Source organism: Triticum dicoccoides, chromosome 5A (genome assembly GCF_002162155.2).
Source record: "Triticum dicoccoides isolate Atlit2015 ecotype Zavitan chromosome 5A, WEW_v2.0, whole genome shotgun sequence".
NCBI classification, from domain to species: domain Eukaryota; kingdom Viridiplantae; phylum Streptophyta; class Magnoliopsida; order Poales; family Poaceae; genus Triticum; species Triticum dicoccoides.
The window spans coordinates 644,168,986-644,180,214 of NC_041388.1; positions in this window are offsets into that span (position 1 = coordinate 644,168,986).

Genomic DNA, 11,229 nt, shown 5'->3' on the forward strand with positions numbered 1-11,229 from the left:
AGCGCGCCTGGGTCGGGGGCGGCGGGGTCGGGGGCGAGCGCGCCGGGGTCGGGGGTGAGCGCGCCGAGGTCGGGGGCGGGCGCGGCGGTGCGACGGGGTCGGGGAAGAGAGAGTAAGGATTTGGGGGAAAAGAGGCGGGATGAAGCAGGGAGCGGGAGAATTTTGGGTTAAGTGGACGTAGCAGTAGCGCGTTTACACGAAACACGCTACTACTATTACGAGCAGCTATAGCGATTTTCTGCCGAAACTGCTACTGCTACCTTGACTAGCTATAGCTCTTTTTCACTAAAGCGCTACTGCTATAACTAGTTTCCCTTTGTTATTTTCCTTAGCATAATAGGAACATATATATTACATCATTGGACCCTTGCATAATAATGGCTAAGTGTGTATACAAAATAGGAACATATATATATTACATCATTGGACCCATGCATAATAATGGCTAATTAAGTGTGTATACAAAATAGGAACATATATTTCCATTTTGCAAAAGCATGAAATATTAATCACACCTCTATCTCGAGATCGAGCACATGGTGGAGATGATGATGTAGGGAGGTCAAAAGTGCACAAAGCTCTTCTTGACAAAGAAAGATCTAGTTAGGGGGCAAATAGGTCACTTAACTAAATGCTACATCTACCTAGCTAGCTAATTTGGGAGGAGACAACTTCAACTAGTGGAGGGGGAGGAAAAAGAGAAAGGAGATGAATTAATGGAGGTGGTGTAGTTATAGCTAGGAGTAATGAAGAGAGAGAAAGGTAGGTAGAAGAGGGAGAGTAATGGGGGGAGAAGTATTGAGGAAGAAGAAGAGTGAGAGAGGGAGGATGTGGGAGGTAGGGGAAAGGGAGGAGAGGAGATGGGCAGGGGAGGGGAGGTGGAAAAGGTGGTGGGTGCTGCGTCTTAGCAGTAGCGCGGGAGAGAAAGTGCGTTGCTGCTAAGAGCATAGCAACAGCGCGCTTTCCTATGATGCGCTACTGCTAAACGGGCCAACCCTGTGCACAATTTCAAAATTAGCAGCAGCGAGGTGACAAAAAAGCGCGCTGCTACTATGGCATTAGCAGCAGCGCGCTCCCTGGCGCCGCGCTACTGGTAAACTTATGTCGTTGTGTACTGTCGGTGGATTTTTGTAGCAGCGCGGTTTAAGCGTCACGCGCTACTGCTAAGTTTGCACCAGTAGCGAGCTTTCCGTAGCCGCGCTGCTACTACTTAGCAGCAGCGCCTGTTTTTATGCCGCGCTGCTACTAAGATTCTGTGTATAAGGTTTTCCCTAGTAGTGCTTCTCTGATCTCGTGGTAGATCTACTCTTGTAACACCCATATCTTCAATATTAATCAAGCAGGACGTAGGGTTTTACCTCCATCAAGAGGGCCCAAACCTGGGTAAAACTTCATGTCCCTTGCCTCCTGTTACCATCCGGCCTAGACGCACAGTTCGAGACCCCCTACCCGAGATCCGCAGGTTTTGACACCGACATTGGTGCTTTCATTGAGAGTTCCTCTGTGTCGTCGCCGTTAGGCTTGATGGCTCCTACTATCATCGATAGCAATACGGTCCAGGGTGAGACTTTTCTCCCCGGACAGATTTTCGTATTCGGCGGCTTTGCACTGTGGGCCAACTTGCTTGGCCAACTGGAGCAGATTGAAAGCTACGCCCCTGTCCATCAGGTCAGATTTGGAAGTTTGAATTACACGACCAATATCCGTGGGGACTTGATCTTTGACAGATTCGAGCCACAGTCGGGGCGCCGCACTGTCACGATGGGTATGACCTAGCTCTGCCACCGGACGGTAGCCCAGAGGCAGCACCCGCATGAGCTCCGACCCCTAGCCCGGAGCCAACTGCGCCAATCGAGGACGGGTGTCCAGATGCCGCCTCAGGGGCTGCAGTTTCGACGCGATCGAGCCGAACACCAGCATAATCCTTTGCGCAGCCCGTGACTCCAAGGTGCCGGACTCTCTTCTGGACCCCGAACCATCTGCGCCCATGCCAATCTAATCCGATTAGGCGCCGATCATGGAATTCACCGCCGCGGATATCTTTCAGCACTCGCCCTTCGGCGACATTCTGAATTCACTAAGGTCTCTCTCTTTGTCAGGAGAGCCCTGACCAGATTATGGTCAACAGGATTGGGATGCGGACGACGAAGAAATTCAACGCCCACCCACCACCCACTTTGTAGCCACTGTCGATGATTTAACCGACATGCTCGACTTCGACTCTGAAGACATCGACGGTATGGACGACGATGTAGGAGACGAACATGAACCAGCACCTACAGGGCACTGGACAGCCACCTCATCGTATGACATATACATGGTGGATACACCCAATGAAGGCAACGGCGACGAGATAACGGAGGATGACCCCTCCAAGAAACAACCCAAGCGCCGACGTCAGTGGCGCCGCTCTAAGTCCCACCAAAGCAAAAGTGGTGATACCGGCACAGGAGATAATAACATTCCGGATAGCGCCGAAGACAACAACAATCCCCTCCAGCAAGAGCAGGAGGATGAAGGAGCCAGCTCCCCTAAGAGAGCGGCTGGCGGAGAGGAGGAGGATGACAATTACATGCCCCCCTCCGAAGACGAGGTAAGCCTCGGCGAAGATGAATTCGCTGTACCAGAGGATCCCATCGAACAAGAGCGCTTCAAGCGCAAGCTTATGGCCACGGCAAATAGCCTAAAGAAAAAGCAGCAGCAGCTTCAAGCTGACCAAGATCTGCTAGCTGACAAATGGACTGAAGTCCTCGCGGCCGAGCAATATAAACTCGAGCGTCCCTCCAAGAGTTATCCAAGGCGCATGTTCCTTCCCCGACTGGAGGAAGAAGCGTACGAAACGGCTGATCGGCCACCTCATGGCCGCGATAGAGAGGCACTCCCGCCAAAAGCTCAGCCTCCACCCCAACACCATTCAAATAAAAAGGCATGGGGAGATACGCCAGACCTGTGAGACATATTGGAGGACAAAGCAAAGCATTCAAGATCGATCTATGGATCATGAGGGCGCACCACTCTACGAGACGATAAACGTCACGCCGGATACAGTAAAACCAAATCCGGCCGGGCTGAACACAGCGGGCAGGACCCATTCGAGCTGTGTTGTGATATAGCCCAATACAGAGGCGTCGCACACCCCTTATGCTTCACAGAAGAAGTAATGGAACATCAATTCCCAGAAGGTTTCAAACCTGTAAACATTGAATCATACGACGGCACAACAGATCCCGCAGTATGGATTGAGGACTTCCTCCTCCACATCCACATGGCCCGCGGTGATGACTTACATGCCATCAAATACCTGCCACTAAAACTCAAAGGACCAGTGCGGCATTGGCTTACTAGCTTGCCAGTGGACTCCATTAGCTGTTGGGAAGATCTGGAAGCCGCATTCCTCGACAACTTTCAGGGCACTTATGTGCGACCACCAGACGCCGATGACTTGAGCCACATAATTCAGCAGCCAGAAGAGTCGGCCAAGCAATTCTGGACTCGGTTCCTTACAAAGAAAAATCAAATCATCGACTGTCCGGATGCGGAGGCCTTAGCGGCTTTCAAGCACAACATCCAAGACGAGTGGCTAGCCCGGCACCTTGGTCAGGAAAAGCCGAAATCTATGGCAGCCCTCACGACGCTCATGACCCGCTTTTGTGCGGGAGAAGACAGCTGGTTGGCTCGCAGTAACAACATATCAAAGAACCATGGTACCTTAGATACCAAGGACGGCAACAGCAGGTCACGTCGCAACAAGCATAAGTGCCGCATTAACGGCGAAAGTACCGAGGATACGACAGTCAATGCCGGATTCAAAGGCTCTAAACTCGGTCAGTGGAAAAAGCCATTCAAACAAAGTACGCCGGGTCCGTCCAGCTTGGACCGTATACTCGATCGCTCGTGTCAAATACACGGCACCCCAGAGTAGCCAACCAATCACACCAACAGGGATTGTTGGGTGTTCAAGCAGGCCGGCAAGTTAATTGCCGAAAACACGGACAAGGAGCCGCATAGTGATGATGAGGAAGAACCCCGGCAGCCGCACACTGGAGGACAGAAGAGGTTTCCCCCGCAAGTGCGGACGGTGAACATGATATACGCAACCCACATCCCCAAGAGGCAGCGGAAGCATGCGCTCAGGGACGTATATGCGTTAGAGCCAGTCGCCCCAAAGTTCAACCCTTGGTCCTCCTGTCCGATCACCTTCGATCGCAGGGACCACCCCACTAGTATCCATCATGGCGGATTCGTCGCACTCGTCCTAGACCCAATCATTGACGGATTTCACCTCACTCGAGTCCTTATGGACGGCGGCAACAGCCTGAACCTGCTTTATCAGGACACAGTGCGCAAAATGGGTATAGACCCCTCAAGGATCAAACCCACAAAAACGACCTTTAAAGGCGTCATTCCAGGCGTAGAGGCCCACTGCACAGGTTCAATTACACTGGAAGTGGTCTTCGGATTCCTGAATAACTTCCAAAGCGAAGAGTTAATCTTCGATATAGTCTCGTTCCGCAGTGGTTATCACGCGCTGCTCGGACGAACCGCATTTGCTAGATTTAATGCGATACCACATTACGCATACCTCAAGCTCAAGATGCCAGGATCTCACGGAGTTATTACAGTCAATGGAAACACAGAGCGCTCCCTCCGGACAGAGGAGCATACCGCGGCCCTCGTAGCAGAAGTGCAAAGCAGCCTCTCAAGGCAATCTACCAGATCGGCGTTTCAAAGCCTGGACACCTCCAAGCGCGCTCGAGGCAATCGGCAAACAGACCGCCTGGCGCGATCTGAGCTCGCATAGCAATACGGCGGCCACCCCAATCCTAGCCCAACGGCGTTGTTCGTGCCGCGCGTACATAATTACGCATTAAAAATACCATGGGAACAGGTTGGGAAGGGGGCACAACTATGGCACGCCCCAAAACACGGCCTAAACCGCACCAGGGGCTTCCCGTTTGGTTATTTTTCTTTTTCTTTCAGGACTTCAATCTCTGGAAAAACTGTCCGGCAGCTCTATTGCTGAACACATGATATAGCAACCAAGGAGGCCGACAAATATGGAATTCCCAAGTGGATTACAAATTTCATATAATTCCTCAGCTCGCCCTTGGAAGGGACATAGTCCTGCTCTTTTTCTTATTACACTATCTGTATCACTCTGCTTTAATGCAATTTTTTAATATACAATACATGATATTACGACTATTATCGCATTTTTGTTATATATATATACATATCTATGTGTTCATTAATAACGCCTAGCAACCATACACTCTGGTACGGCCGATGCACCAGGGGCTTATGTACCCACAATATGGTGTGAAAAGTCCGAACACTTTCACAAGTGCGGCACCCCGAACTTATAGCATTATATGCATCATCTCTGAATCATGTCTTTGGTCAAATGTTGGGTTTGCCCGGCTCCAATGTTTTGGTACCTTACGATCCGCTCTATCGGCTAAGGTAGCGCTAGGAGAACTACTGTGATTCTGCCCCGGTTCTGCTGGGCCGAGCACCTCAGTAGAGAAAGCTAAAACTGACTGTCATGATAAGGCGAGAGACTGGTCGCTGTTCGGTGAGGTTTTTCGAGTACCTAAAGACTTATGCCGCTTAGGGCGAGGGGCCGGCTCCATCCGGCTTACAGGCGCCCCGAATTCGGCCTTCTGAATACCAGGGGCTTCGCCGAAATTTAAAATTATAGAATTCTATGGCTAAGTGAGAGTGATAAAGCATTATTAGTCCGGTTGCCTTGTTCGTTGTGCTGAGCACCTCCCTCGAAGGACCCAAAAGAACAAGAGTGCTCAGGTTTATCCCGAACACCCCGGCACTCGTGGCATGGGGGCAGAAGCCGAGGACTAGCCATCTCTCAGTTTGGATAAACAGCCAAACAGAAGGTAATATTTTAAATTCACACAAGCGTTGCATAGCGAAAACGATACAAGTTTTCATACATACAGGACAAAACGAGCAAGTCTCATTCAAATATTACATTTTGTTAACACTCATCCGCGATAAGACGGGCACCCAGCAGAACACCCGCGTAGTACATCTCGGGGTGGCGGTGCTCCTTGCCCTCCGGCGGCCCCTCCTTGATCAGCTTCACGGCATCTAGCTTGACCCACTGCGTTTTTACATGAGCGAAGGCCCGGCGTGCACCTTCAATGCAGACGGATCGCTTGACGACCTCCAGCCGTGGGCAGGCATCCACAAGCCGCCTCACCAGTCCGAAGAAGCTGTTCGGAAGGGCGTCGCCAGGCCACAACCGGACTATGAAGCCCTTCATGGCCTGATCGGCCGCCTTATGTAGCTCGGCCATCTGCTTCAGCTGGTCGCTCATTGGCACCGGATGTTCGGACTCAGCATATTGAGACCAGAACAGCTTCTCTGTCGAGCTTCTGTCCTCGGCCTGGTAGAATAGTGCGGCATCGGACACACTGCGGGGCAAATCTACGAATGCTCCTGAAGAGCTCCGGATTCAGGTAAGTAATCGGTAATTCACCTTTACATGCTTGCTTTGCATATAGAAAGCCTTACCCGCCGCTATCTTCTTCATCGCGTTGATCTCGTGAAGGGCCTTATGGGCCTCGGCCTTGGCACTCTTCGCGCTCTCATGGGCCGCGGCAAGCTCAGACTCTCTCGTCTTCAAGTCAAGCTCCAACACCTCGTGCTTTGTCACAAGAGCATGGAGCTCTTGCTGCACCTCGCCCACCCGAGCCTCGTGCCTCTCTTGCTCGGTGCGCTCCTGGGCTGCCTTTTCTTCGGCCTGGGACAACGCTTGCTTCAGGGTCGCTACCTCAGTCATGGCCCCTGGCAAACATACAATGATCCTGTCATTTAGCAATCGCGTTCTTTTTCTCATCTACAGACGGGGTATTACTTACCCTTGTTCTCCTCGAGCTGTCTCTTAGCAAGGCCAAGCTCTTTCTGGGACCCCTCGAGGGCCTCCTTCAGTACGGCGACCTCCGCAGTTAGTGCGGCGGACGCCAGCAGCGAACCCTGCATATGCATATTAACATACTTATATTAGACTCCTGCGATATTATTTGATCCTCTGTTCGGCTTTTCTTTGTGAACACCGAACAAAGCATCAGGGGCTACTGTCTATGCAGTAATATTTCTACTACATTTTAAAACACTTACCTTGAAGCTCTTGGCGTACTGAACCTTCTGGATCACTGCACTCATGATAGTGTGGTGCTCCTCCTTGATGGAAGCGCTTCGAAGCGCTTCCAACATAGTGTCCGGCGCCTCTGGATGGACAGAGGTCACCGGCACAGGTGTCTCACCCTCCTTAGAAGGGGACCGCCTGCCCGAGCTCAGATCCGTTGGAGGGTCCGGCGCGGTGTTCGGCTGAGGGCTGAACTCGGAGCTCTCGGGGACCCTGTCCCCTCGGCTCCCAGAGTCCGGAAGGTTGCCTTGAGGCGCCTCCGGGACTGTCCCCCCTCGATCTGGTGCCTCTTGAGACAGCACCTCGGCATCATCAGCTGGATGAGAGGAGGTGGCAGTCGGGACTGGATCGCTATCCGTCTCCGACGAGCCCAGGGAGCCGTCCGAGGATACCTCGATATTGGCTCGGGGCGGCCTGCACAATTGAGTTCGGCGTTAGGGAAAGCAATGCGACAAAGGAATCCTATGGGTTACTTTGGTATCCGAATACTTACGATCTCCCCTGGGGCTTGGCCCTGGGAAACCACTCGTCCTCACTTTCGTCGACGGCGGTGGAGCTGTCCGGAAGGAGCGTCCTTCCCTTCTTGGACCCTCCGGCCTCCCCAGTTGGGGCGGCCTCCCTTTTCTTGTCTCTCCCAGTCGGTGGGGGAGCCTCTTCTTCATCTTCCTCGTCTTCGGGGGAAGAGTGCGCCGCAGAGTCATCGGACGGTCAGTCCAACGACGCCTGGCGACGGGAACTCTTTCGAGCTCCCTTGGCCTTCTTGGTCTTCTCCGGCACCTTATAAGGGGCCGGAGTCAGCATCTTCGTCAGAAGAGCATCTACGGGGCCTTCGGGCAATGGAGCCGGACAGTCGATCTGTCCGGCCATCTTCTGCCAGTCTTGACAAAATTACGGGAGTTTAGATCCCGCATAGAGTCAATCTATATAGAAAACAAGTATCATGTAAAAGATAAAACAACTTACTGCACTGGCGTGGCGCTTCGCGCTGAATCCGCGATCCTCAGTAATGGGGAGAGGGACCTCGGCGCTCTTGAACAGCACCCTCCAGGCATCTTCATGAGTCGTATCGAAGAGCCTGTTCAGAGTTCGGTGCTGCGCCGGATTGAACTCCCACAAGGTAAACTCCCGTTGTTGGCATGGGAGTATCCGGCAGACGAGCATAACCTGGACTATGTTGACAAGCTTGAGCTTCTTGTCCACCATGTTCTGAATACATGACTGGATTCCGGTCAGCTCTTTTGAATTACCCCAGGACAGGCCCTTCTCTTTCCAGGAGGTGAGCCGCATGGGGATGCCAGATCGGAACTCGGGGGCCGCTACCCATGCGGGGTTACGCGGCTCGGTGATATAGAACCACCCTGATTGCCACCCCTTTATGGTGTCCACGAAGGTGCCCTCGAGCCATGTGATGTTGGGCATCTTGCCCACCATGGCGCCTCCGCACTCCGCCTGGCGGCCGCTCACTACCTTCGGCTTGACATTGAAGGTCTTCAGCCATAAGCCGAAGTGGGGCTTGATGCGGAGAAAGGCCTCACACACGACGATAAACACCGAGATGTTGAGGATAAAGTTCGGGGCTAGATCGTGGAAATCCAGGCCGTAATAAAACATGAGCCCCCGGACGAAGGGATGGAGAGGGAATCCCAGTCCGCAGAGGAAATGGGTGAGGAATACCACCCTCTCATGGGGCTCGGCGGTGGGGATGAGCTGTCCCTCATCTGGGAGCCGGTGCGTGATGTCGTCGGGCAGGTATCCGGCTCTCCTCAGTTTCTTGACGTCTCCCTTCGTGACGGAGGAGACCATCCACTTGCCTCCCGCTCCGGACATGGTTGGAGAAGGTTGAGATGGAAGTGAGGACTTGGGCGCTAGAGCTCGAGTGTGCGGGAGCGGATGAGCAGAGGAGGAAGAAGGCGTGGATAGAAAGGTGAATCCTTATCCCTTTATATGGGCGGACAAAATTAAACGTCCCCACTTGCCTGGTAAAACTCGCTTATCCCCCAAGCGCCGCAATTGATGGCGCGGTTGGGTTACCCACGCCCGTATTGATGAGAATCCCGTAATGAGGGGACATGATCTCTGCTTTGACAAGACGTGTCGAAAAACTGCCTCGCGTTATGTGCGGAGCTGGTTAAAAGAAACAGTTCAAATAATCATCGGGCCATGACATGACGTCATGTTGCCAAAACAAGCTAGCGAATTAGATCTGTGAAAACATTATTCTCTCTACGGTGAAATGTGAAACTTATTTTGCAGGGTCGGACACTATCCTCGTATTCAAATTCTTCTGTGATGTATTCGGAGAAGGAACCCGCCTTGCAATGCCGAAGACAAATGTGCACCGGACTCTTCGTCATTGAAGCCTGGTTCAGGAGCTACAGTGGGAGTCCTGGATTAGGGGGTCTCCAGAAAGCCGGACTATCTCCATTGGCTGGACTATTAGACTATGAAGATACAAGATTGAAGACTTCGTCTCGTGTCCGGATGGGACTCTACTTGGCGTGGAAGGCAAGCTAGGCAATACGTATATGGATATCTCCTCCTTTATAACCGACCTTGTGTAACCCTAACCCTCTCCGGTGTCTATATAAACGGAAGGGTTTTAGTCTGTAGGACAATAATCACAACATACAATCATACCATAGGCTAGCTTCTAGGGTTTAGCCTCTCTGATCTCGTGGTAGATCTACTCTTGTAACACCCATATCTTTAATATTAATCAAGCAGGACGTAGGGTTTTACCTCCATCAAGAGGGCCCGAACCTGGGTAAAACTTCGTGTCCCTTGCCTCCTGTTACCATCCGGCCTAGACGCATAGTTCGGGACCCCCTACCCAAGATCCGTCGGTTTTGACACTGACAACGACCCCTATTAAACAATTTAGACAACATGGGTAGATCGGACACATGCTTCCACTAGGTAATCCTACTTCTGGTTGCAGTATCAGCCTATCAGGTGGGAAAGCAGTTATGTTACGCGTGTGGCATGTTTCTGTTCTCTTCTCTATGGCATTGTGGCATTGTGGCATTCTGGAGTTTGTTTGTACCACATAAAAACTTAAATAGATAATAATGTAATTGTTATACATTAGTTTGATCATTATACGCTGTATCTGGTATGCGGTATGCATATATCTTGCTATCTATATATGTCGTTAGTAGATACTAGTAGTTAGGTACTTAGGCCTTGGTTGCATTATTCCTATCCATCCAGGGGAGTAAGCAAAGATGTTTTCATTATAAGTTCTTTCCTTGTAAACTTGCGATGCACCCGTCTTGGCTGAGAGATGCACTTATTGGTGCTAATTTGAATTGATGTCCGTGACTGTTCTACAGATGAAGTAGACTGATGTTTATTGTTGTTTTGTTAATTGTACAGAATGAGGATGGATCCAAGGTTGAGTATAGGGTGTGGAACCCCTTCAGATCCGAGCTGGCTGCTGCTGTGCTCGATGGTGTGGACAACATCTGGATTGTAAGTTCTTTTTGTGCCTCCGCTTGCATTCTGGATTGTTTGAATACCTTGTTTTGTCAAGGATGTAATTCAGACTGGAACCATTGTTGTAGTAGCTGACTTTGTGGTTCTTGGTTCAGGCTCCTGGAACACGTGTGCTGTACCTCGGAGCTGCCTTTGGAACAACCATGTCTCATGTGTCTGACATTGTTGGACCGGTGAGATCTCGTCGCTATTTCCTTTGTGTATTTCAAGTGAATGCTGCTTAATGTGAGTTGTCTTAACGAAGTCTTGTCACTTTGCAGACTGGGTTGGTGTATGCCGTTGAGTTCTCTCACCGGAGTGGTAGGGATCTTGTCAACATGGCCACGAAGAGGACCAATGTCATCCCCATCACTGAGGATGCTAGGTACCCGGCAAAGTAACTGATGCTGGTCGGCATGGCTCAAGCTGTACCAGATCAAGGTATCTTGCTTTCCATGTTCGCCCCTTTATTTATGCTTGCTAGCTGCATATGGCACAAAGCTCGGTTTCTTCTGCTCCTAATTCAGTGCCGCAGCTGCAGCTCATTGGTTGCATGGTCTTCGGTTTTGTTGTGCTGGTTCGGTGTT